This window comes from Hemiscyllium ocellatum, chromosome 5, assembly GCF_020745735.1.
Source record: "Hemiscyllium ocellatum isolate sHemOce1 chromosome 5, sHemOce1.pat.X.cur, whole genome shotgun sequence".
Taxonomy (NCBI): Eukaryota; Metazoa; Chordata; class Chondrichthyes; order Orectolobiformes; family Hemiscylliidae; genus Hemiscyllium; species Hemiscyllium ocellatum.
In genome coordinates this window covers 46,020,209-46,047,549 of record NC_083405.1, presented here as the reverse complement: position 1 = coordinate 46,047,549, position 27,341 = coordinate 46,020,209, and the positions used below count along the sequence as shown (strand labels likewise).

The 27,341-nt window shown below is 39.9% G+C and overlaps 1 protein-coding gene across 1 annotated transcript in view; it reads left to right on the top strand.

The window, feature by feature from the left end:
* LOC132816019 (eIF5-mimic protein 1) overlaps nucleotides 1-27,341 on the top strand; it is a 76,168-nt gene that overhangs the window by 11,185 nt on the left and 37,642 nt on the right. The window lies entirely within an intron of this gene.

The following is a 27,341-nucleotide window of genomic DNA, read 5'->3' as shown; positions in this document are numbered from 1 at the left end:
AGATAAGTAGCCTGACAATTTTGGCAATAGTGGCCAAGATGAGAGAGGTAAGTCAACTGGATGATACCAGCATACGTGTATGACTTGCAGTTTTTTCATTTGAGTGACAGAAGGTAGATGAGAAATTGGGGTCTATGGATGGTCTTTGAGGGATGGGTACTGCACCAAACGCATTGGATAGGGACGAGGAAAGGATTTGTTGTTAATGATATTCTGGTTACTGTTTGGTAGATAAGGATGGAACCATATCAGAGCAGTCCCAGTTGGGAGATAGTAAAGGGGGAAGACTTGGTCAAGCTTGTCAAAAACTTAAATTAAAATGCGGACGAATAGTTAACCTTTGTCTCAGCCTCTCACAGGATGTGATCTGTAATTTTAGTAAGTGTTTTAAGAGTTGTGGCATCAAAGATAGAAAATTACAGTGCAGTGCAAGCCCTCAATGTTGTGCCGACCTGTGAAAGCAATCTGAAGCCCATCTAACCTACTCTATTCCATTATCATCCATACATTTATCCAATGACCATTTAAATGCTCTGAAAGTTGACGAGTCTACAGCTGTTGCAGGCGTGGCATTCCATGCCCTTACTACTCTGAATAAAAAAACCTACCTCTGCCATCTTTCCTATATCTATCACCCCTCCATTTAAAGCAAATTCAAGTCTCCTCATGCTAGCCATCACCATCGAAGGGTGGATAGTGAGAGCCTTTTTCCTATCTAATCATCTGATAATCTTGTATGTCTTAATTAAGTCACCTCTAACCTCCTCTTTAACGAAAACAGCCTCTAGTCTCTGCGTCATTCCTCATAGGTCCTTCCCTCCATACCAGGCAACATCTTGGTACATTTTCTCTGCAGTCTTTTTCTAATGCTTCCATGTCCTTCCTATAATGTGGTGACCAGAATTGTTTGCAATACTCAAGAGTGTGGCCTTACCAGAGTTTTGTCCAGATGCAACATAATCCAATGGCTCTGAAACACAATCCCTCTACCGAAAGAACCTAACACACCTTTCACCACTTTAACAAATCTATCAGCCTGGGGGATAGTAACTTTGAGGGATCTACGCAAATGGACACTCGGATCTCTCTGCTCATCTGCACTACCAAGAATCTTTCCATTAGCCCAGTACTCTATTCCTGTTACTCTTCCCAAAGTCAATCACCTCCCACTTTTCTGCATTAAACTCAGTTTGTCACATCTCAGCCCAGCTTTGCAGCTTATCTATATCCCTCTGTAACTTGCAGCATCCTTCTGCGCTGTCCACAACTCCATTGACTTTAGTGTCAACAGCAAATTTACTAACCCATCCTTCTATGCCCTCAGCCAGGTCACTTATAAAAATGACAAACAGCAGTGGCCCCTAAACAGATCCTTGCAGTACATCACTAGTAAATGAACTCTGGGATAAACATTTCCCATCAACAGCTGTCTTCTTACAGCTAGTCAATTTCTGATCCAAACCACTAAATCACCCTCCATCTCATGCCTCCATATTTTGTGCAATAGCCTACTGTGGAGAACCTTCTCAAATGCCTTACTGAAATCCACATACATCACATCAACCACTTTATCTTCATCCACCTGTTTCATCATCATCTCCAAGAACTCAATAAGGTTTGTGAGGCTTCATGAAACTGTATTGAATATCCCTAATCAACTACTTCCTCTCTAGATGATGATAAATCCTACCTCTTATGATCTTTTCCAACATGTTACCCACAACCAAAGTAAGGCTCACTGGTCTATAATTACCAGGGTTGTCTCTGCACCCCTTGAATAAGGGGACAACATTTGCTATCCTCCAGTCTTCTGGCACTATTCCTGTAGACAATGATGACATAAAGATCAAAGCCAAAGGCTGCGCAATCTCTTCCCTAGCTTCTCAGAGAATCCTAGAATAAATCCCATCTGGCCCAGGGGATTTAGCAATTCTACAAAGTGTGAAAATACTGAACACCACCTCCTTTTATGAATCTCAATCTTGTCTAGTCTAATACTCTGGCTGAAGTCTGATTGGTTTCAAACATTGAGTTTCAGGACAAACGGGCATACGTTTGGAAGGCAGCACCATACTCAAGACCTTTGATGAGGAAAGGGAGGTTAGAGGATGTCTGGTAGTTTGTAGAGGTGATGGGCTTCAAAGATTGTTTTGAGGAGGCAACAGGTGTGAAGAGAGGACAGTAGCTGAAGAACCATTGTTTGTATCATTAAGATGGTGAATGGAGAAAGTTTGGTGATTAACAATTTAATAGGAGCAGGGAAGAGAGCAAGAGGTGGGACTTATGGGCTAGTTGAACTTGGAGGGAGCAAGAGGTCAGATTGAGAGGGAAAGAAAAGGGAAGATATGAATTCAAAGCTTGGGGAGTGGAGAGTTCTGCCGTGAAAGTTTGACCTGGTGAACCCTTTGAAAGGAAGAAAGTGAAGAGGCAATGACCAGGTGATTTAAGTCTTGCTAATACACAGTCCTTGAGCTGCGCTCTATTTTTTTTTTGAAGGAAGGAAGAGTTTGAAACACAGGTTACTGTTGAGAAAAGAAACTGAAGATTGTTTCTATTTTATGATAATGCTGGAATAGTGAGCAATTGTCGCAGGCTGGCAAAGGACTTGGAATACCTCTTGGCATTGAATGGCTCAACCAGTTATCCATAAACACAAGGCATACAAGCATTGACATATTTTAATTGTGGGGGTAAAGCCTATTGAAAGGTTAAGTGTGGAGTGAGAGACTGGACCATTTTATTGGGGACTAGGGCATCAAAGGTTGAGATGAGGTTTCGTTGAACAAAGCATGACATGTCAAATGTCAGTTGGTTTGGATTATAACTGCAGTTTTAAGTGAGCCAGGGATAGTTTTTCCATGAATGGATATGGAAGGAAGGTGGGTTGGGATGTGGAATGAGATATGGGTGGAGACTTCTGGAGGGAAGTAACTTGAGATCTCCTGCTTGAGGTGAGTAGCAAGTCCTGAAAAGTGGGAGTGTTATCTTGGTGATTGTGAATGTGAGGTGGGAATTTTAAATGGAGGGAGAGATTTACAAGTGGATAAGACAACAACAAAGTTGAGATGAAGATTGAAATCAAGGATGAAAAGTTGTTTGTTTGGCGATTTTGAAAATCCATTCAGATTACTTGCAATATGGTCTTACTGAAAAAGAAAGTTCATTTACGTTTTTGTGAAATTGCTGTGCCTAAACGCAGTCAAGCAAAGTCAATTAACTACTGTGTTCAATTAATAGGGTTTTAATAAAATTGAAATTGCTGCTTTTTTTTGACTGATATAAAATTGATAGGTGAAACACTTTGTAATCCTCACAATGCTATAGCTTTGTAGTTTGCAAGGATTTGTGAATTTACTCAATGGCATATGGTCACCTGACTATGAAAGTTACACTACTCTTGGAAGCTTGTTTCCTAAGTCAATTTTAATTGTTAGGAATACCCATTTCTTGGGATGATAAAAATTTCCCCCTTTATTTCAAGGAGAATGTTATCCAAATAATCTTTTTACCACATGTGCATGTGTGAGATAAATAGCACAAATAGCATATGACTCAGACTGGCATTGAGCTAGCTAATCTTAGCTTGGCCAATTGACTTCCATGCTCCAGGATCAGGAAGAAGAAAATATTCTGAGGCTCATGTTTCTTATTGCTGTCCAACCTTCCTGGAAATGTTTGCTGACATTGTCTGTAAGGCTTCTGTATTAAGAACAAACATGTTGCTATTTTGAGTACACGAGATACCAGTACACATTATCCATGTGGCAGTAAGTTCTTTGAAAAGAAGAGGTATGAGAAAATACGAGCAGATGTGGAACTGATGATTAAATGCAAGAAATGAAGATTTCAGCAGTGGTCCAAATAGGAAGGAAACATTGCTCAATCTGATTCCAAGGAGTGAGATGAACCAAATGTTTGATGGGGAGCACTTAAATCTTGGGATATGATTATCATTTTTAATTATGTTTCTATTTGAGAAAGGCAAACCAATCGAAAATGGAATTTATGAACTGGCAGAAAGCAATTGCAATGGTATGAGCCAAAGGTTTGATGGAGGAAAACACTTGAAGAGAAATGGGTTATCTTTGGGGAGGATATTTCAGGAAGAGGCTGGATGCATTCCAATAAGGTCTAAACATGTGAGAAAAAACCAAGGCTGGCTGGATGATATACAGCTTAGTGAAACTAGATGGGGATAACTACTCACCTAGTAACTCTAGTTTGCCATTTGCTGCAGCTTGGCCAGCAGTCCCCACCACTTCCAGATATGCTCATAGTCAGTAACAGCCTTTTTTGTTTTGTAATTCACTGAAGTGATATGAACATTGCTGGCTGGCCAGCATTCATTGACTGTTCCTGGTTGCTCTTGAAGGTGATGCTTAAGGACATGGTGCCAAAATGGTGGGCTGCTTTTGTCCTGGGTAGTGGCAAGCTTCTTCCATGTTGTTGGAGCTACACTCATCTAGGCAACTGTGTTATTCTATCACACTCCTGACCTGTGCCTTTTAATTGGTGGCAGGCTTTTGGGAATCAATAGGTGAGCTACTCACCACTATATTCCTTGCCTTTGTCCTGCTCTGGAATTATGTGACAAGTCCAGTTAACTGCATTCACTTTGTGCCTATTTCAATTCTTACAGTCCAGGGAATGGGCCACGGTCAGTCCTGATTAATTCCAAGATGTTGTGTTACACTGAACATTGGGCAACAAAAGTACATCCTTTGGTGTTCAAACATCATATGTCATGAATGATGGGTTGCCTGAGTCGCTTGATTCGTGCGGCTGCAGCTACTATGACAGTCAGCTAGATGATGTGATATGGCAATAGATTTAAGAGTGTGAACTTCTGCTTCCAACGCAGTGCTAACCATGCCACCTACGTGCCCTCGGAAGCTTCCCTGTTTGTTTCCATCCCACTACATGTATGGTGAAGGGCTGTTTGTATAGTAGTGTTTGACCTGGTGCACCACTGCATAATAAATATGCTGCAATCAGTGGAAATCCTGCAAGTTTCCAGTAGTGGTGAGTACTTCCACAGCTGAGAAGCACAAACTAGCATGAGAGCAGGGCACAGAGGCATCCTGCATGCATAATGACTTGAGCAGCAAGGTTAACTTTCCCACGGAAGGAAACCCCATGCTGATTTTTTTTAATTGTTTCATCAGGTTGAATTCAAAGTGTTTCATTTGGAAACATGGAAAGTGAGAATAGAGTGGCAGTTAACCTTGAAATAAATTCAGAGGCTAATGGCCCATCACCCTTTTATTTACATTTGGAAAGTCCTTGATACTGTTCCAGCTCTGAGTGAATGACATTTTTTGCATTCCTGTTTCTGTCTGTCAGCCAGGGCTCCCTGATTGGGCTGTTCCCAATCAGGGAACGTGTTCTGTGAGGTCCACCTGGCTGACTTTGTTACAATCGGAACAGACAAAGGGAATCTAATTTTGTATTGACATCTAAATAGCAAGTGAGTAGTAAGAGAGTGGATGTGTTCTGTAGGTGACAGAGGGTTATATATTCTTTTGAAGTACAGAGCAGGCTAAAATGCTTGAGCAGTGTATATCAAACAAGATGCTGACAAAATATCGGTAAAATTGGAGGTAGTGAAAATAATGGTAGCGTGTAAATTGAGAAGAGGAATGTATGGAAAAGCTGGTTATGCTTAAGTTGGATAAATTGATTAATTTATATCCCAGGTTTCTAAAGGAAATAGTCTTGACGAAAGCTTCATATGGATTATGGCTTGCCATAATCTGCCAATCATCCCAAAATATGCGGATGATGCCAGAGGATTAGAGAGTAAGTGTGATACCCTAATTCAAGGGAGGGTGTTGCGACATGCCTGGCAGTGGCCTTGTCTTGTATATTTGGCTGTCGAGAGACAGCCCATTTTTATTTCCTTTCCAAGCCTTTAATTACACTTATTTGATATCTCTACTTTCACCACAGTTAACATTCCTTTATTTTTATTCTGATGTGACAATGTGCTTTCACATCATCTGTTCCCTTGCTCCTCCACTGCCCCTCTCAAAGGTATAAAAATACTGTGTCTAACCGCTTTCAGTTTTGAAGTAGCATGATTACATCCAGTATAATTCTGTTTCTGTCTCCAGATGCTGCCAGACCTGAGTTTCTCCAGCACTTTGTTTTAGATTAAATTGCCTACAGTGTGGAAACAGGTCCTCTGGCCCAACAAGTCCACACCGACCCTCTGAAGAGTGACCCACCCAGACCCATTTCCCTCTGATTATTGTACCTAATACTCTGAGCAATTTAGCATGGCCAATTCACCTAATATGCAGATGTTTGAATTGTGGGAGGAAACCGGAGCACCTGGAGGAAACCCAAGCAGACACAGGGAGAATGTGCAAATTCCACACAGACAGTCACCCGAGGCTGGGATCTAACGTGGGCGCCTGGCATTCTGAGGTATCCATGCTTACCACTGAGACACCGCGCTGCCCTTTTCATTTTAGATTTCCAACACCTGTGATATTTTACTTTTATTCCACTCTTCAGATTAATGCCACCTCTCTGAAAGTGCAACACTCAGTCAATATGATGCACATTTATATAATTTTGTGACACAGTAAGTTGAGACAATGCTTTTAATTATTCACCAAGATTTTAATCCTGTGTTTCTATTTGTGTACATTACTAGCTAAAAGGTCTTTAGGCAAGTTCCAAATTTGAGAGAATTCAAAATGGAGACTTGCCTTCTTTAAACTTTTTTTGTGTAAAACAGGACTGTTGCAATAGTCAGAGGGAAATGGGTCTGGGTGGGTCACTCTTCAGAGGGTCGGTGTGGACTTGTTGGGCCAGAGGACCTGTTTCCACACTGTAGGCAATTTAATCTAAAACAAAGTGCTGGAGAAACTCAGGTCTGGTAGCATCTGGAGACAGGAACAGAATTATTCTGGATGTAATCATTCTACTTCAAATTCCCTCTATATAAATATAGTGTAAGTAAGGCACATGTCACAATTAAAAGTTTGATACTTCTTTTTAAAAAAAAACCTCTTAAGTTCTTCAGAGATCTTCAGTTAAACTTCAAGCTATTTAATGGCATTTATATAATCTTTACCTTTTTAAAGTTGCTTATTTATTTTGATACACCCAATGTTAAACAAGGACATGTTTTATTGTATTTCAATGTTTGTTTCCCAATGTAAGCCACTCATAACCAATACTTACATGATATGGTAATTCATAAGAGTTAATTTTGTGCAGAGAGACAGTTGATCTTATTACAGAGGTAATTGCATCAGATTCGCTTGGAGATGGTTAAGTCCCCTCAACTGATATTCAAATATGTCAAATCCTTGTCTTATGTCTGTGTGAAACACCCTGCCATTGTAATAAAAATCAGGGACCAACTGGGTAGCTACCAGATAACCCTGACTGAAGTGCAGAAAAAACATTCATCATTTTACTGATAATTTTAATTTAAATCAGTATTAATCAATGCTGTCATTATGTATTCTGACTGGATTGGTTTTTCACACAATGATCAGTAACGGTACAGTCGGTTTTACCGGCCATCTACTCATTTATTCCATGCTATACTTTCAGGCTAATTGCTTCAATTGCATCATGGCCAGTCTGTTCATAAAGGTTGTCCCTCAACTAAAATGAATGAATGTGTGAAGTCACAGTCCAGTTCTTGGAGGATTTTGTCCACCAGCTTTCTCCAATCTTTCTAAGAAGGCAGAAAAGATTAGATGCAGATGCTAGGTGATGAAAATGTGGCATTGAGGAAAGTAAGGATGCTTCTTGGAGGTTGGAACGGAGGCAGTTTGACTAAAGGTTATGTGGGTGAATGGATGGGGAGGGTAAAAATGCTATGAGTGTTCTGTTGTAAATTGATACAATGCCAGTGTATTTTGTTTTTAAAAGTTCATCACAATTTCCAAAAGTTACTTGGTTAAATGACATACAAACAAAGAGCAAAAGTAAGTGACTTAGTCCTTCAACTTTTCTGTGCCATTCAATAAAATCATGACTGATCTGATTTCAACCTCAACTCTACACTACTATATATTCCTGATAGACTTTCTTCCCCTTGATAATCAAGAATCAACCTATGACTTAAAAAAAAAATTGAAGATTCTACATCCACAGCCTTTTTGAGAAAGGGATTCCAAAGACACGCAACTCGTGAGAAAAATGTTTTCCTTAGTTTTAAACTATGATCCCTAGTTCTAGATTTTCTCAAAAAAAATCCTTTCAACATCCACAAAGTCAAGTCCTCTCAGGATTTTATTTCAATTAAGTCACCTTAGACTCTTCTAAACTCCAGAGGATACAGGCCTAGCATGCCTAGCCATTCTTCATAAAGCAGCCTACTGTTCTAATTCCAAGTATTACACTCAAGCCTTATCTGAACTGCTTTCAGTGCATTAAAATCCTTCTGTAAGTACAGCGACTAGTACTGAAACACAGTACTCCAGACGTGGTTTCACCAATGCCCTGTATAACTGAAGTGTAAGCTCCCTACTCTTGTATTTTATGGTGAGGAGAATTAAATGCAACATTCAACTAGCTTTCCTGTTTACTTGCTTTACCTGAATACTAACCTTCTGTGATACATGGACGAAGACATTTAGATCTCTTTGCATCTCAGAGCTCTGCAACCTCTCACTACTTAGATAATAGATTCTTTCTGCCAAAGTGGATAATTTCACACCCTCTGAAACTACTCTATTTGCTGATTTTTGCCCACTGACTTAGCCTATTTATAACATTTTTTACACTTTGTCCTATTTACAACTCACTTTCCCACCTACCTTGGTGCCATTGAGTAAATTTAGCTGCCATACCTTTGAACCCTTCATCTAAATCATTGATGTAAATTGTAAAAAGTTGAGGCCCCAGTACTGACCCCCTGTGGCATAACTCTTATGATGTCCTGCCAGCCTGAATTAGACCAATTTTTATTGTTACTGTCCGCTTCCTGTTAGCTAGCCAATTTTCTCTCCATGTTAATATGTTACCCCCAACACCATGAGCTCTTGTTTTCTGCAATAACCTTTTGCTGTAACACTTTACCAAAAACCTCCTGGAAATCTAAAGACATTACATCCATTGGTTCCCATTTATGCACAGCACAGGGTATTTCCTACTTCAAACAAAAAAAAATCAAAAAAATTAGTTAAATATAATTTTCCTTTCCCAAAACTCTGGCTCTTCCTGATAACCTTAAATTTATCCAAGTGCTGTTAGAACAAGTTTAATAATTGATTCTGACATCCTTATGACAGATGTCAAGCTTACTGGCTTGTAATCTTACGTTTTTTTTGCCTCCCTCCATTTTGTTTTGAATAAAGGAGTTACATTAGCCATTTTACAATCTAAAGGCACCTTCCCCCAATCTAATGAGTTTCAGAAAATTAAAACTATGGTCTGGATTACTGTTTTGTACAGAGTCTCAATCCTCCACCCTGCACATGTGTCTCATGATTGTGGAAACAATGAGTTGGTATTCCCCATGCATTATGCAATGTAACATTAATCAGATTTATTTTGTTATTTGTGGTGATCTCTTATGTTGGTCAGGCGGTGCCTTGTTGAATAGAATCAAATTATTTTAAAAATATCCAAACAATCAATGTTCAGGATGTATATTGATTTGATTGAGAGAATTAGCTTCAAGGAATTCCTCCATTAACCATGTAACTTAATGGAGTTGATAGTAATCTTAAAACTGAGTGCATATGTCTTTGGCTGTGATGGATGTCAGGGTGAGGAAGTGGCAGGTTGAGTGGGGGGAGGAAAGTAAGTCAGTAATGTTTTGATATCAGTTTTCCTTTAGATAAAGTTTTAGTCCAACTATTAAGGCTACTTCAAGGAACATGACAATGCAATCCTGAGTTTTACTGATTTAATATGGTTGGAAATGTTTCGTGATAGTAGGCTAAAGTGCAAATGTTCTTCCCAATTTTCTCATTGTTTCCCAAAGGTATTAGTTTAATTGGCATATATGATCAGACCTTTTTAAAAAAAAATCAGCACTTAACAACAAGTTTGGGACTTTTGCTCATTATAGACAAGATCCTCCCTCCCCCCTAAGGTGTCACATGCATGGACACGTTAACAATGGATGGCCTTCATTGCATTTAAGTGAGGTTATGTTTCTAAATAGCAGACAAGCAGATAATTGCATGACAGCAACATATTTAAAGTGATAGCTTTTGTAAACTAGTGATCTCTTTATTCAGCATCTATAGTTGTAGCAGTACCCTGTTGGCTCCTTGATGCGTGGATAGGCAAGTGTAAGTCCTGAAACGGATGCTGGGGTAAAAAAAGAACCATGACACAAAAAACCAGGACCTGCCATCAAAAGGAGTCAGGCTCAGAACATAGCCTGAAGTTCAAGTCATAGAAATATACTGCACAGAAACAGATACTTCAGTCCAACTTGTTTGTGCCAACCAGATATTTTAATCTGACCTAGTCCCATTTGCCAGCTTTTGGCCCATATCTCTATCAACCCTTCCTATTCATGTACCTGTTCAGGTGCCTTTTAAAAGTTATATTTGTTCCGCCTCCACCACTTCCTCTAGCAGCTTGTTCCATTCATGCACCAACCTCTTTCCCCTCTCACTTTAACTCTGTGCCCTCTAGGTTTGGACTCCACTACACTGTGGAAAAGGCTATTCACCCTATTCATGCTTCATGATTTTATAAACCTCTATTGGATCACCCCTCACTTTCTGACGCTCCAGGGGAAGAAGGAAGTTGAACTCTTGGGATGCTTACAATTGGGTGGGCAGAAGGAAGGTGGAAAGTGTACTGGGGAAAGAGACGGGTTTGTTCTTTCCTGATCCTCAGATTCCCCTCTTCAACTGCTACCAGCTGGCCTCTGTGCTGCTTGAGACTTTTCTCAGAAGTTGCTGGTGAACTACGGGGGATCCTTATAAACATTTTAGAAAGCATGATTTGTAGATGCCCATGTTGGACTGGGGTGTACAAAGTTAAAAATCACACAACACCAGGTTATAATCCAACAGGTTTAATTGGAAGCATTAGCTTTTGGAGCGACGCTCCTTCATCAGGTGATTGTCACCTGATCACCTGATGAAGGAGCGTCGCTCCGAAAGCTAGTGTGCTTCCAATTAAACCTGTTGGACTATAACCGGGTGTTGTGATTTTTAACCTAAAGCATGAAGGTATTGACACGCTGATTGGGAGGAGAAAGCCACTCAGTACTGCATCTTCTGATAAAACAAGGTGCGAGGCACTGCCAGGCTCTGTGGTGGCAAAGGGAGGAGAGGGAAGCCACCCTGAGATTGCTAATTCCACTTACCCACACAACAATGTGCCGTCAAGGGTTTATTGCCCTTCAATGTAGTGGATGTTAGTTGAGTCCGGCTGCAATTTATAATACATTCGGAGGCTCACTGATGATGTTACCTAGTATGGTGATGAAACATCTGAAAACTAATCTTCCAGCTCAGCGAGCAAGCCTACGTCCAGCACTGCACTACATATTAGTAACGGTACTGTTATGGCGAATTTAAACTTGCTACTTCCAAAATGTGGTGACGTGGTATTGTATTGGCACAGAAATCTCGACATAGAAGATGTGAGCTGTAGTAGGCAGTTCGGCCTTTCACGTCTGTTCTGCCATTCAGTATGGTTATGACTGATTGTTGAGCTCAACATGCCCTCCCTCATACGCTTTCATCCCTTTGACCACAGAGCTATATCTACTTGCCGTTTGAAAGCACAATTTATTGGCTTCAACCACTGCCTAGTGAGTTCTACGGCCTCACCACGCCAGATGAAGATGTTTCTCCTTTATCATCTGTCCTAAAAGATTGCAGTCCTTTTCCTTGAGTTATGGCCAGTAGTTCTGGGCTCTTATACCATCAGGAATACCCTTCCTGCATCGAACTTGCCTATTCCTGTCAGAATTTTATCGGTTTAATGAAATCACACTCTTCATTCTTATACCTCCGGTGAATCCACTCCCAGCCAATTCAATCTCTCCTCATACATCAGTCTTGCCTTTGCAAGAATCAATTTGGTAAACCTTTGCTGCACTGCCTCTACAGCAAGGTAACCTCCCTTGGATAAGGAGACCAAAATTGCTCACAACATTCCAGGTCCAGCTTGACCAGTGCTCTGTATAATTACCTGTACTTGAATCCCTTCACTGTGAAGGCTAATATACAACCTGCCTTCTTTACTGCCTGCTGCACCTGCACACTTGGTTTCAGCTACTAGTGCATGAGGACCCTCTGGTCTTGCCAAACATTCCCTTCTCTCAATTTACAGCCATTGAAATAATAATCTGCCTTCCTATTTTTGCTTTCAAAGTGGGTAACTTGACATTTAACCACATTATACTACACATGCCATACGTTTGCCCACTCGTTCTGTCTGTCCACATCACACTGCAACATCTCTGCATCCTCCTCGCAGCTTGCCATTCCAGCCAGCTTTGTGTCATCAGCAAATGTTGAGATATTACATTTAGTTCGCTCATCTAAATCATTAACACATATTGTGAATAGAAATTGCATTCACCATAAGTGTATAAGATGATGTATAAATCTACAACAGAAGGGAGTAGTAAGAGATATCTCAGCCTGTCCTTCTTTTGAATCCACCCGGGTTTTATGTGCACTTTGTGCACTCGAAATAAGGAAATAATGATGTATGAGCCAACATGGCATTTGTACAAAGCATTCTTAGATAATGACAGCAAGAGCAAATTGTGTAGGGCAAGTTCCATGCCAAATACGCATTCACAAATTAATTTCTTTTTTTTTCCATGATGTGTATATAAAATTAAGTCATGTGTGACCTTCAATTGATTTGTTGCCAACTGGTTTGCTGCTCAAAACAATTGAGAAAATATTAGTGAGGTAAAGCAGAAGTAAACCTTCAAAATTCATTGTGCTCCAGCTAGACATGGGCTGACGTGACAATAGCTTATTTTGCAGAAGGTCAGCCAAATGTAATCTTTAGTTCATGAGGGAAAGAAGAAGCTCAAGGAGAGAGATTTCTTTGCTTGAAAGTGAGGCTACCTTAATCTTAATGCAGCTTTTGAAAAGGAAATTCATTTGTAGTTCTGAATTTAAGAATATGTTCAATATTCACTATTCAATAGCAAATATTCTATTGGTAACAGAGGCATTTGAGGACATCGTAAATAGAGTCACAACTTGGACCATTTAATGGAAGGCATCTGGAGCCAGAATTCCAAGTTTCTTTTGATCTGTTCATATTTATTTGCTTAGTAATATAATATTATCAAAGCAGGCTCTTGCCATTGAGGCAGTCTGCCATATATGGCAATGTTTGTTAAATTATATAAGCAATTGCAATGTGTGATGTTGTATATTTCATAGGAAGGGACAAACAGGGATTTTTTCACAATTATGAAATAAGATTTAAACTGTTCCAAGCCTCCAAAGACAAGTCAACTGCATCATTTTTTGAATGTCATTATGGTCTCTTTGGTTTTTGTTTAAAATATGAATCCTTTTCAAAAACAAAATTTCCAAACCTCCATCATATCCAAACATAGCAAACTACAAGCATCCAATTTAGGTAGAGGATCAGAAGCAGGCTACTCAGCCCCTTGAGCCTGCTCCACCATTTAATAGGATCATAACTGATCAGATTGTAATCTAACTTCATAGTCCCATCTATCCTTTCGGGAACTTATTGCTTCTTGCTTACCAAGAATATGTCCAGCACACCCTGAAGAATATGCAAAGACTGTGTTTCTGCCATCTTTTAAATGAAATAATTATGAAGACTCACTATCCACAGTGATTAAAAAAAATTCATCCTTCCATCTAAGTGGGCGACCTGTAGTTTTAGAATGATGAGCCCTAGTTTGAGATTCTCCTACAAGAAGAAATGACCTCTTCACACCTGCTCCATCAAATCTCCTCAGGATATTGTTTCAATCACTTCACCTTATTATTGTTAACAAGTCCTTAGTCTGTCCAATCTTTTCTCATTAAACCACCTAAGCCAATTGCCAGTCTTTCTACACCTTTTCTGAAATGTTTCCAATAAATTTATATGCTACTTTTATATAAGAGCCCAGTACTAAAACAGTACTGTAGATATGGTCTCATTGGTACCCTAATAATCAATGCATCACACAGTACAGAAGAGCCCTTTGGCCATTGAATCTGTACTGACAACAACTACTCAATGTCCACTGGACCCACTTGCCATCACTTAGTCTGTAGCCTTGAATTTTAATAACATTAAGTGTCATTCAAATGCTTTTTAAAGATTAGTTAGGGCAGGAAACCATACAATCTCAAGGCACTGCATTCCAGATTCCTACCTACCTCTGAGTGAAAACACGTTTCCACAAATCCTCCTTAAACCACCTGTCTTTCACGTTAAAATTTATAACCCTTTGTTATTGACCCGTAACTAAGAGCAGCTGCTTTTTATCTCCTTATGCCCACCCCTCATTATCTTACGCACCTCAATCCAGCTCACTCTTGGCCTTCTCTGCTCCACCTTATTTAGCATCTCTTTTGTAGCTACTGTGCTCCATCCCAGGTAAATCCTGTTTAATCGCCTGTACAACCCCTCCAGTGCAATCACATTCCTCCTATAGAGTGATGACTCAAGCTGTTCATGGTCCTCTAGCTATGGCCAAACCAAAATTTAGTGCAATTCCAACATAACCTGCCTGCTCTTCTAATCTAATCCAAAGGCAAGTGTCCCCTGTGTCACCTGAATGACACTATTAACTTGTTCTCCTTCTGTCAAGGATCTGTGGAAAAGTACATCAGATCCCTCTGTTCCTCTGAACTTCCTAGTGACTTGCCATTCGTTGAGCATGACTGTGGATTTTTACTCAAAATAGCTAAATATCAATTTTGGCAAGTCTCATCGAGGATTTTCTCTCAGTGAGCCTTCGTGCAATTTTTCATGCTACTTTCCCAAACTCTCCTCAATACCAATGAACCATTGTCATTATTGTTCCCTACTTGTCATATTCTCCCTCTTGCCACAGGTGTAAATGCTGGCATGTGTTGGGATTTCCTGGGACTTTTGGCTCCAGCAGCATCTTTGAAGCCCAACTACGTACCTGACCATTGGAAGCTGAGCTACGTTTCCTGTTCTTTGCCACAGACCTATTTGACAGAGAGAAATTGGTTCCCCTCTGACAGGGGCCTTGAGATCCTGTTTTTAAAACATGCATTCGTGGACAGGTAGTGTCTAGCACTTAAATAACTAGTACATAGTTTACAATTTTTAAAAAACTGCATAAATCCACCAAAAGCTCAGCAAGGCAAATGGTACAGGCATGGCTAACAAAATAAATCCAGGATTATTTGTATCAAAAGAAAAGGCCTACAAAGTTGGTTTTGAAGGTTTGAAGAATTTTTTTAAATCCTGAAGAGAATCAAGAAAAAGATGAAGGAAGGGAAAATGCAATGAGAATAATTGAGTGAAAACCACAAACTGACTGCTAAAGCTCCAATCGGCTTTTAAAGAGGACATTAAACAGTAAAAACAAATTGGAGTCCATTGCAAACAAAGATGGGAGTTTATAATGGGAAGTAAGTGCATGGCAAAAACTAAGAAAACAGTTGGTCTTCGCTAAGAAAAATGCTAAAAGCTTCCCAGAAGTAATTAGTATAAACGAGGAACTGCAGGATTGTAGTTTTAAAATGCTGCTAGAGAAATTTGTGAATTTAAAGCCGGTAGATTCTCTGGGCCTAATTCCTGATAGCTGAGGGTGTTAAGAGGTGGCTGTAGAGATGATAGATGTTCTTTCAAAATAGATCAACTTTCAAAATTCTATATTCTTCAGAATGATGGTTGCACATTGCAAGGTGCAAATGTAATTCTATTGTTTAACAGGAGAAAAAGGAAATACTGGGGACCATAGATCTGTTGGTCTAACACCAGACACGAAGAAAATGTTAAAATCTATGATTAAAGGATGCAATAGCAAGACATTTAACAATGATGGTCGGATTGACCAGAGTCAACACTGATTAAATTTGGATTTTCTGAGGCTATGACTAGCAAAGTAGCAAAAAGTTGAACTAATGAATGTAGTTTCTTTGCATTTGGGTATTGTGTTCATCAGTTCTGCTTTCTCAATGTTGTTTGTAGCGTCTCCAGGGAAAATAAAATTCCCAAGTTTGTCAAACATGATCCTCCATTGATGAATCCATGTTGACTGCCCAATCAATCATTTTTGACCACCTGCCTGTTTATTCCATTTTTTATAATAGATTTTAACATATTCCCTACTAGAGATGTTAGGCTAACAGGTCTGTAGTTCTGTTTTCTCTCGATCTCCCTTAAATAGTGTGATGACATTTGCTGCCTTCCAATCCACAGAAATTGCAAAATTATAGAATTTTGAAAGATAATCACATGCATCAACTATCTCTATAGTCATCCTCTTCAACTCTCTGGATGTAGACCATTATTTCCTGTATATTAATCAGCTTTCAGCCGCATTAATTTCACCAATACCATTTTCTTGCATATGCTAATTTCCTTCAAATCCTCATTCTTCCAGGCTACTAGTATCTCCTCTTCTGGGAGATTTCTGGCATCTTCCTCATTGAAAACATTTGCAAGGTGATCATTTAGCTTCTCTTCCGTTTCTCTATTCCCCATTAGAGACTCTGCCTATAATGGACACTCTCATTCATTTTAACAAATATTTCTTTTTTTGAATGCTGTGGAAGCTTTTGCTGTCAATTTTTATTTTTGTTCTTTGCCACATTACATTCCTATTCATTACTATACTTTACATTATATTCCTAACATATTCTCACTTTGCTTATCAGTTTTTTGTTTAGTCCTACATTGTTGTATTTTGTCAGAATTATTGCTGATTCGGGCAACTTCTATGCTTGCTCTTTTAATCATGAGCAAATCTGCATTGTGTTTATAAATAACTCCAATCATTGACTGCTGCCCCTTGCTGATTCTTAGTTCAACACACAGATTCTACATTGTTCTTCTGATGTGAGATCCTCTTTTGTTAATGTACTGATCCCATTCCTTCCCAGCACAACTCATCCACCTTTTTCCTTCTTACCTGTCCTTAAGTCAAATATCGTTGAATAGTCCTTGTTACCATGCAGCTATGTTTCCATACTTGCAATTGGATCACATGCTTGTATCTCTTAAATCATCTAACTTATTGTGAATTTTGTCTTTTCTCCTTATAAAGCATACTCTGCTCAACTTTTTTCTTTATCCTGTCTTCACATCTCACCAGTATTTTTTTCAAATTTTGATTACCAACTTCACTTCCTTCCAATTTGGACTCGTTTGCCAAGGGATGGGAAACTTAGTTTAAACCCACTCCAATGACACTAGGAAGGCTCCCTGAAGGGATATCAGTCCCCACTCTATTATAGTGCAACCTGTTCAGTTTGTCCAGGTCCTCCTATCTGTCCTGATCCCATTCCTCCGAACCTGATGCCCTCCCTCATAGATCATTTCACCAGCTATGTATGCAAGATATAATCCTGAGATGACTGCTGTTCCTAACTCTTTGAAGTGTGCATTCAGGCCGTCATCCCTCTTCCTCCCTATGTCACTGGTACCAATGTGGGCCACAAAACCAGGCTGGTCACCCTCCTGTAGAAGGATGACTTGGAGCTGCTCCATGACATCCTTGACTTTTTGGCACTAGGGAAGCAACATACCATCCTGTATTCTCAATTATTACCACAGAAGTGCCTGCCTGGTCCCCTAAAATGTAGAATTGTCTGGAACTATTGTTGGTTTATTCTACTTTTTCCCCCCCCCACCCCTTCCCATGATGCCATCAGCTTCTAAAACATAATGCCAAATAGCAAGCAAGATGCACTGAGGGCATTTCTGCACTACCTGACTGGTTTTCCAAAATTGCCTCGTCATTACCCTTCCTTCTCTGCCTGTATGCTTCTCATCTGTGGTGTGACCACATCTCTCTACGTAGTATCCATGTAGTCCCCTGCCTGTCAGATGCACAACAGTGACTCCAGTTGTAGCTTTAGTTCTAGAAGATGAAAGCTCAATCTTGTGCAGATGATCATACTTCCAACAGGTGTTTTCTGGGACACATGGTATGTCTGTGGCTTCATGCCTTCCACAGGATTGAAACCCCATTTGGCCCTTCTGACCTGTCATCCTGTACCTTTTTTCAAATACTATTTGTTACTTCTGAATAAATATGGTCTTGGTATGAAAATTTAGTGAGCTGTTTCTCAGGAAGAGGGAGAGAAAAAAAAGGTCTGGAGACTTAAATTATATACCCACCTTTTGACTTTAAAGATTAGTGAGTAGGTTTGATCAGTATTTCCAAATATGTGCATTCCGTGCATTCCTGTCATGCTGCTATTGGTCTAAGTACAGGTAGACCTTTTGATTCATACCTTATTTCCTCTCCCACTTGTACCACCTCTGGAGATGTCATATCTTAAAGTAAACCTGAATTAAAGAACCTCTCTTCCCTCACCCCAAATTTCCTGTTGTTCATTTCAATGGAGTCTCCCTGGGCAAAGTCTCCCTCACTGCTGTGCGGTTTTACTCTGAGATGACAGCGATAATGTGTCATGCGGGTGGCTGATACTTAATTATGAAATAAATACCTAGGAGATCCCCATCTGCATGTCACCAACAGTCAACTCTTTTGCTAAAACTCTAATCTCTAATACCTCTCCTTAATTTGTGGAGCCCCACGTCCAAATCTCTTTCATTCTCCCTCCTATTCTGTGCTCTTTTCTGTAATGAGGGCAAGTGGAGACCTTTTGAGTGACTGCAATAGCACATATTCACCTGATGGTTACAATGACTTTAGTGAATCTATGTATGAGGAAGAGGTATGAAATTAGATGGAGATAATTAAGAATAGTAGATGGGATTTATGCGAGTGTAGATTATGGTGTAGGCTTGAAAATACTGAATCAAATCATGGATAGTACTTGGTAGGACTTGATGAATGTGCAATTGTAATCACTTTCCTTCATCTTGTTGTCATCAAACCGCATCCTAAACAAAATCAATTAGTGCTGCTATTAATTGGCAAACACGTATCCAGGATCAGGATTAGCTTATTGTAAACAGCCACCATCAATCTGAGACACATCTGCCCATTCAGATGTGAATCCACAACATGTAGTCAGTGTTCACAACATGTGTGAACTTCTGTTAACAAGGAGAAATATCATCTTATCCATGGCTCATGTTTCGGGAATCGTGTCACATGTCTGTGGTATTGTTTGTAGATTAATCTAATTATGAACAGATTTAACTAGCTTTATTTTGATTAGGTCGGCAGTAAAATTAATAAATTGGAGCACTGATCTTAACTTCAATGCAAGGTGATGGAGGTATTGATTAAGAATCAACAACTGATGCCATAGCCATATGCCAAGTTTTTTTAAAAAAAGATTGGACATTAAATATACCACGTTAACGAGTATGAAAAGGGCAGTATGTATGACTATTGTCAAATCTCCAGCCAACAAATGCCTGGAATAATTCATTGTGATGTGAACAAAAATTCTTCAGGGTTTTCTTGATGTGAAAATTATTTGGAAATGATGTAGTCTAAAAGTGGAAACAATTTTATATTACACAAGCCCAAGCCTTGATCAATTCTGGAAAAACAGCTTGCTAGTTAAGTGGCCAAAAGTTACCAAAAAGCATTGATTCGAGTGTAAACCTTGCAATGCAGCACAACATATCCAACTGTGAAAGTGTTTCACATACACTTGCTGCTGCCAAATGTTATATACCAGCTCAGTTTTCCATTCTCTGTTAAATGGAATAACTTTAGTAAGAATGAAAGCTTATCTTGTTTCTTTTAACTCAGTAAGCAATGCATTGTTATGGACGAGATGTTTTATAAGCTTACAAACTTTGTGTGATCAGTGAATTGAACATGCAAGTCTGGTAATGCAATGATTATAGTTTCTCAACAGTTTATGCTTCATCAGATTTTGAGCAAAGGTTAATCACCATATCCAGGTATTAAGTTTCCTTTAAAACTTAGTAATTTGAATGGACAAGTAAAAGCATTATTTTATTTTGCTGAACAGTAATCCTTGGAAAATTTGAAATCTTCATTCAAATATAAAAAAAATTACATTTGTTATGCATCGACAGATATTTACTTTTTTAGCCTTTTATATGTTTGGTATGCAGCAATTCCACCTCTTACATCAGATGGCATGGCTTGTTACTTTTTGAAAACCATAATTAAAACTACTGTATATGCATGAGAGTTTGGGGGGTATGAGGAAAGTCATGTATATCAGTCCTCCAAAAAGAATCTGGTTGTGTAGTTTGAGTCACAAGGCAATGAACCACATCAGTGAGAAACTGGACTAAAATGAGATGGAATGTTGCTGTGTATATTCATTGTACTGTATGTCCTTTTGAGATCTATTGAGTGATAAATCACATTTCTGGAGTTGTGCCATTAGGAGAACAGGCTTTTGCAGTGCCAAACAAAAAGTTCAGTTTCAGTGGCATTATCAAATATGTAATTTAATAGAAAGGTATTAAGCAGGAATTTAATGTGTGCCCTTGACTTTTCAATTAATTTCTCTACTCAGCATTGTCTTCATGTCTACACAGGCTACAATATCAATATATTTTTTAAAACAGGGTATGACCGTCTTTTTAACTTTGATTTCATATGCTCCCCGAGACTGATTGCTGGCCTGATCTGCTAAGCATAAAAAATGATAGTAGTTGAACTGCAAATTGTTATTACAAAGATCTTTCAGAAGAAGCAAACACTAGAACTGGTCAACCTCTAATTTTTAAAACTCTGCAATTAGTGCTTTAAAAGAAACACTGGCTTTACAACACAAGTTTGTTCTTTACATGTTCCTTAATGACATTTATTGCAAATGTTCAAATGTTAAAGGACCAGATTGATCGTCTAGTACGCACAATTGTTCTATTGGAAGATATTTTCGAGTTTGCAACTAATTTTTTAGTTAGGCTTTGTGCAAGAAAAATCAGAAGAAAAATGCATGAGATAAGAATGGATGATTAAATTAGATGATATAATATCATTAGATGAGATACCCTACAGTGTGGAAACAGGCCATTCGGCCCAACAAGTCCACACCGACCCTCCAAAGAGTAACCTACCCAGACCCGTTTCCCTCCCACTGGGCAATTTTGCACAGCCAGTTCACCTAACTTGCACATCTTTGGACTGTGGGAGGAAACCCACGCAGACACTGGGAGAATATGCAAATTCCACACACAGTCGCCGAGGCTGGAGTCGAACCTGGGACCCTGGTGCTGTGAGGCAGCAGTGCTAACCACTGATCTACCGTGCCACCCCATGGATACTCATGGATCAATTCTAGTGATCTATGGGGAGGCAATGGCCTCGTGGTGTTTTGTTAAACTGTTAACCCAGAAATGAAAATGTGTTGCTGGTTAAAGCACAGCAGGTTAGGCAGCATCCAAGGAACAGGAAATTCAACGTTTCGGGCTCAAGCCCTTCATCAGGAATGAGGAAAGTGTGCCCAGCAGGCTAAGATAAAAGGTAGGGAGGAGGGACTTGGGGGAGGGGCGATGGAGATGTGATAGGTGGAAGGAGGTCAAGGTGAGGGTGATAGGCCAGAGTGGGGGTGGGGGCGGAGAGGTCAGGAAGAAGATTGCAGGTTAGGAGGGCGGTGCTGAATTCGAGGGAATCGACTGAGACAAGGTGGGGGGAGGGAAAATGAGGAAACTGGAGAAATCTGAGTTCATCCCTTGTGGTTGGAGGGTTCCCAGGCGGAAGATGAGGCGCTCTTCCTCCAACCGTCGTTTTATGATGTTCTGGTGATGGAGGAGTCCAAGGACCTGCATGTGGAGTGGGAGGGAGAGTTAGTGTTGAGCCACGGGGTGGTTGGGTTGGTTGGTTGGTCCGGGCGTCCCAGAGGCGTTCCCTGAAGCGTTCCGCAAGTAGGCGGCCCGTCTCCCCAATATAGAGGAGGCCACATCGGGTGCAGCAGATGCAATAGATGATATGTGTGGAGGTGCAGGTGAATTTGTGGCGGATATGGAAGGATCCCTTGGGGCCTTGGAGAGAGGCAAGGGAGGAGGTGTGGGCGCAAGTTTTGCATTTCCTGCGGTTGCAGGGGAAGGTGCCGGGAGTGGAGGTTGGGTTGGTGGGGGGTGGGGACCTGACGAGGGAGTCAAGAAGGGAGTGGTCTTTGCGGAACGCTGATAGGGGAGGGGAGGGAAATATATCCCTGGTGGTGGGGTCCGTTTGGAGGTGGCGGAAATGACGGCGGATGATACGCTGTATACGGAGGTTGGTGGTGTGGTAGGTGAGAACCAGTGGGGTTCTGTCTTGGTGGCGGTTGGAGGGGCAGGGCTCAAGGGTGGAGGAGCGGGAAGTGGAGGAGATGCGGTGGAGGGCATCGTCGATCTCGTCTGGGGGGAATCTGCGGTCTTTGAAGAAGGAGGCCATCTGGGCTATACGGTATTGGAACTGGTCCTCCTGGGAGCAAATGCGGTGGAGGCGAAGGAATTGGGAATATGGGATGGCGTTTTTACAAGGGGCAGGGTGGGAGGAGGTGTAGTCTAGGTAGCTGTGGGAGTCAGTCGGTTTATAGTAGATCCAGGTAGCTGTGGGAGTCAGTCGGCTTATAATAGAATCCAGAAACCCAAGCAATGTTCTGGGAACCCCTGTTGGCTTCCAGCCATGGTCGGTGGTCGAATGTGAATTCCAATTTTTTTAAAAAAATCCAGAACTAAGTGTCTAATGATGGACCATGAATCCATAGTTGGAAAAGGTTCACTAATGTTGCTTAGGGAAGGAAACTGCCATCCTCACCGAGTCTAGCCTTCATGTGACTCCAGACCCACAGCAATGTGGTTAACTCTTAACTGCCCTCTGGACAATAATGCTGCCTAGCTAGGGATCACTTCATCCCATGAATGAATTTTTTGAAAAGCACAGAGAAGGGCTCGTTGAACAATTTGTGTCTGCACTGGTCATATTCAAAGGCTTTGGCTAATATTCTCTAGACACTGCTTCAAATCTCACCATGGCAGCTGGTGGAATTTAAAGGAAATTAAAATCTGGAATTGAAGGCTAAAGTCAGTAATGAAGACCATGATAAACCAATCATTCGCTGTAAATACCCATCTGGTTTAATGTCCTTTAGGGAAAGAAATCTGCTGCCTTTCGTCTGGCTGCATGTGACTGTGGATCCAAGCAATGTGGATGATGTTTACCCGCCTTTAACGTGGCTAAGCAAGCCTTTCAGTTCAAGGGCACAAATAGGATGAGCAATGAATGTCAATTTTGCTTGTGATGCTCACATCCCTGAAAGAATATATTTTTTTCAAAATGAAAGTAAGTTTCTCCTATCTTTTATATTAGTTCCGTGTTTCTCAAAAGGTTCTATAAATATTTACAGGGGTCTGACATTCAGGCTGACTTTATATTTGAGCAGCTATGTCCAAGGATAATCAAATGAGTGGTGGTCAGAGGTGTGCTCTTGCTCTCCTGTTGCTCAGTTCATATTCTCCTTAGTCTGTGCTGCTGCCTTCTCCATTTCGCTCACAAAGATAGGCCGATTGTAATGAGAAACTGGCACACCCATCTCATCAAGCATAATACTTGTTTTCTTAAACCCATTATTAAAACACATTTGTACTTTTACATTGAATAGATATGTATGTCTTGTAACAAATGTAAGCACACAATTGTCAGGCACAGAATTATTACCTGGGCTGCTGACATACTGTATGGTGATTTCCGTAATTAGTATTGACCTTTTATTCAAATATATTCAAGAACTTTATACTGTTAATCCACAGTCTGTACATAGTCTTTTTTAATGTTAGTTGATCTATGCTTGATCAGTTCTACACAATTTTTATCACAACTTTATTAAAAGCTGAATTGCACAGCAAAATGCATTGATTTTTGTCAGTTTGTCCCAATGAGTGTTTTAAATACGTTTTTGTATATAAATATTGAAGTTTGAATATGCCAGAGTGGCGACGTTAGTGAAAACTTTGTAAAACAGTTGGTGCCTCTTTCAGCAATATCAGATTCACAATTGTGGAATATTTAGATGTAAATGAGATGAAGGTCTTTAATCCTGTTTTGAAATTTTCTTTCAAAATTTTAGTTTGCAAACCACTGATATAGGAACAATGAGTAAATACAAGAAGTGACATTTGGATTGAGAAGGTATAAATACTTTTCCTGTAAATATTAAGAACCCGAATACTTGCCGGGCAGATTTCAGGGCACTTTGGTTTGGTCAATGATAATAAAGTGAAGTCCAAAAAAAGATTGAAGGGTATTTAAAAGTGTCCATTTCCAAAATCTGCTTTTGTAGGTATGCCAGTAATATTAATTTGAGGATCTCCAAGATGTGATACTTAAATAAGTGCACTCGTGTTTGGCAAATGTCGATTTGAATTTATGTAATACTCACAAAGCACAAATAACCCCACTTGATAAAACTGCAGTATTTAGTGAAGTGCAGTGACTGCTTTTCTGTAGGCATGACAATGGCTTTCTGAAAACTGTTCTGCAGCAGCAATATCCTCCAAGGTACTGTGATATACATGAAATAATCTGTCATTGAAGGTGGGTGGAGATAATGTGTTTGCTCTTGTTTGTTAGACTATATTTAGCTTGAGAGAGATTATTTACTAATAGATGATTCAGATCCTTTTCCCTGGAATTTTTAAAAGGACCCATAAATGTTGGAAGGTGAAGTGAATCAATTGTTATAAATATTTACAAATGTTGTCAACTTTGTTTAGCATGTTGGTGATTTTTTTTTTAAGGTTTTCATTTGTTCCACCAATGTGGCAGAATGTCACAGATGTCCAATGCTTTCAGAACATGTTTAATATGGATTGGCCTGAAGTCTTTTTAGTGAGATGGAAACTCTTGATGAAACTATTCTTTATTCGCTTTGGGTTGCCCAGCATCAACCAGGCAAAGAAACATCTCAAGGAAGACCTGTGTAATTGTAGTAATATTGCATTAAAATAGCTATTGTAGAGGTAAGCAGTCTGCGTATTGCCTTCTCAAAGTGAGATTCTACCAAGACAGTACATTTAGAGAACAAACTGCTCTCAAATAGGAGCGTGGTATTGTTCATGTCCATGGTGATTGGAATAACTAAGTGACAAAAGAAAGTGTGGGAAATGTGTCTTGGTTATGGCTACATAATTTACATCATGAACATAAATTATTTAGAATTTCATTTTGGGGGTTGTTTGCAGGCAAAGACTTTGTTGCAGGTGGGAGGGAGATATTTGAGGAACAGAATGAGATGTGTACCAAATACTGATTCCCGCATAAGGATATTTAAAATTTGCTATGCCAAACTAGGGTCTGCTTTTTTTAAAATTGGAATATTACTTTAAATCTGGATTTGCTATGCTGTAAAAGTGGAAAATGACATTTTGCAAAGTGGAGATTCTGAGGCATTCAGAAGTGGAAATTCATAGACTTCATTTGGACACTTTAGGGCTGGATTTTCCTATCCAAGATGGGAAACGAGCAGGGTTTGCTCCGGAGTCAGAAACCTACTTTTGTCATAAATGCAGCTGGCAGCCATTTTGTTTTCTGCAATTCAAGCCTTGGTTTGTTAATGCCCTGTCTTTGAATTAGGCAAGAACGGACGGGGCCTGCCTCTGAGAAAGACAAGGGGAACCTGTAAAAGGATTCTTTAAGCTTCCTGTATATGAAAACAGTAGACTTGTTTCTATAGTATATAAATCATCAGTCATTAACCTGTACTATTATCTTGGTAAATTCCTTTCTGCAATTCCCAAATCCAGTACCCCAGATAACAATGTTGTGCAGCCTTATTGCTGGAGGTTTAATGCAATCTTTGTATAAGATGTCACGATTATTTTTTCCTTAATATTTACCCCATATGGACTGCCACACTTGTGTCTTTTCCCAGGCCTTCAATAGCTCTTCTATTTTTTCCTCATTGTCTATTGCTCTAAGCAAGGAAAGTGACTTTGACATTTGTACCACGCCATGAACTCATAAAGGTTTATTCTCTCCTGACGTCCCTTCAATTTGCTGTGTGTCATCTTCATACCTGAAAGATTGAGTCCAAAAGGCCAACTGCTTCTACCAAAGTTACAAAATGTCTCAAAGGCAGCCTTTTATTGAACCCTTCTGTAGTTTGATTTGCCCTAGCAGGCACAGGTTAGGCTTTTGCCTGAAGTATCAAATTTCCTGCTCTTTGGAATGGCAAAATTTGGCCCTTAGTAACATGTGTGTCCACCATTGTGCTTAATGACCAGGTTTAATCTACAAATTCCAAACAATCATACAGTAGTGACAACTGGAGAATATTGAAGGATGAAGCCTCCAGTTGTAGTCTGAACACCAAAGGAGGGCAAATTGAGAAATTGTTTCGAATTATCCGGATCAGCTATGTACATGCTGCAGCTTCTCCACTACCTTCAAGGCACAAGTTAGAGTTTAATGTAATATTGTCCGCTTGCCGAGATGGTGGCAACTGCTTCATAAGCTGCATGATCAGCCCATTTATCTACTTCAGTCTCTCATCTCTCCACCACTAATGCATCGTGGTCAGAATGTGTTACCTACAGGATTCACTGCAGCATGTTGCCAAAGCTGTTTTTGACAGCGTGACCTCTGCTGCCTTGAAGGACAAGGGATCAGATGCATAGGAATACTGTTAGGCCGAAATCCACCAAGTCTCTGACTTAACAGTATCGTGGAATTACTTTTGCTTCATGAGTTGCAGTGGATCAAGAAGAAGGATTGCCACCAAATTCTTAAGTACAACTAGAGATGTATGATGTATGAACTGCTGTGCTGTTACTAAGAATACATTGTTTTAAATGAATATGATGGATGTATTTAGGAAGGTATACTGTAGCTATGAATGCCTGTGGTTTTTGGGAAAATAAGCCAGCAACAGATAACAAATAGAATCTGTGCCAGTCATGTATTTGCCTGAGGATTCTAGGAATCTAAATCTGTGGGGAGTCTAGAGCTGATCTAGTATTCTACAGGATGTTAGCAGTGAGTAAAGGTTTTAGTTGATAATGTAACCTGATATTTAATGTTTATAACTGAACTGATGACTATTAGCAGTATCGATAATAAATTAACCATGCCTGATCAGTTTGACTGATTAAAGATTTCTGAAATCTATGGTTCTAGATGAGTAAAGATCTTCTCCTGAAATGTCAATGTTAAATGAATGACACACATGGCAGGAGTGGGGCAAGATGCCAAGATTTAAAGGATATCGTCGTAGCATCATAGAATCCCTACAGTGTGGATGCAGGCCATTCAGCCCATCGAGTCCACACTGACTCTGTAGAGCATCACACCCAGACCCACT